A 1,335-nucleotide genomic window follows, 5' to 3' on the forward strand; every position below is an offset into this window, starting at 1 on the left:
TGATTGCCTATGTTCCCATGGGCAATAGCCAGTGTTCCCATGGGCGATGGCCAAACAGTAATTTTCAGCTTATATACAATTGATTATTTTTCATGCCACGCAAGCAAGCAGGGTTACACAGGCTAAAATTGGCAGTGAGCGTATGAGTTCATTGTTACAAGTTTCATGATTAACAGAATGTGGTTAGGGGTTCCAGAAACTAGGCCTAAGTTATAGACTTCCTTTGTCCAGTTTCAGGTTTTAATTATTCTTTAACCCTTTCACACTTCAGCGGGCTATTACAAAAATGAATGAATAAATAAAACAAATAAAAACAGACCCATAGATATAGAGAACAAGGTGATGGCTACCAAACGGGAAGGGGTGAGGAGATGGGAATAAACAAACACACAAAACCATGCAGCAAGAAACAAAAGAAGCAATCTGGTGTCGATTGACTCAGGAAAAACAAAAAGAATTTCTCTTTTATTATCCTTTAGCATTTTCTATATCACTACTTTGAGAAACATAACTTACCACACATAATGATTTATATGTTTGTGTCCCTTATCTCTAACTAACTTGCAGCATTCCTTCTTCCCCTAGTTTTATTGAAGTATAATTGACAAATAAGGACTGTACATATTTAAGGTATAAGACTTGACATATATATTTTGAAATGTATATGTTGTGAAATAATCAACACAATCAAACTAATTAACATATCTATCACCTCAAGTGGTTCCTGTTCTTCATTCTTCTTTTTTGGTGTATATGTGGTGAAATTGAAGGAGTACATTAATACCAAACCAGTATTACAAGAAACGTTTGAGGGACTTTACAAAAAATAAGAAAAAAAGATCAAACATGAATAATAAAATTGCAAGAATTATATATCTATCGATAACTACTTTAAATATAAATGAATTAAATTATTTAATCGAAAAACACAAGGTGGTTGAATGAGTAAGAAAATAAGCCCCTACATGTGCTGCCTACAATAAACTCACTTCATATCAATCTATCTATATCTATCTATATCTATCTATATCTATATCTATATCTATATCTATATCTATAGCTATAGCTATATCTATAGCTATAGCTATAGCTATAGCTATAGCTATAGCTATATATTCATTGTTATATACCTGAAATTAATATTTGTGTGTTAACTATAATAAAATTAAAAAAAAAGAACTTTAAGTAGTTATTCTTTCAAAAATAAATTAAAAAATATCTTTCTAGGTTTTTCTTTCAAATTAAAAACATGAGACGAAAAAATGGGCAGAAGTGTTGAACAGACACTTCTCCCGAGAAGACAAATGACCAACAGATATGTTAAAAGATGCTCAA

Source organism: Pteropus vampyrus, unplaced genomic scaffold (assembly GCF_000151845.1).
Source record: "Pteropus vampyrus isolate Shadow unplaced genomic scaffold, Pvam_2.0 Scaffold325, whole genome shotgun sequence".
Classification (NCBI taxonomy): Eukaryota; Metazoa; Chordata; class Mammalia; order Chiroptera; family Pteropodidae; genus Pteropus; species Pteropus vampyrus.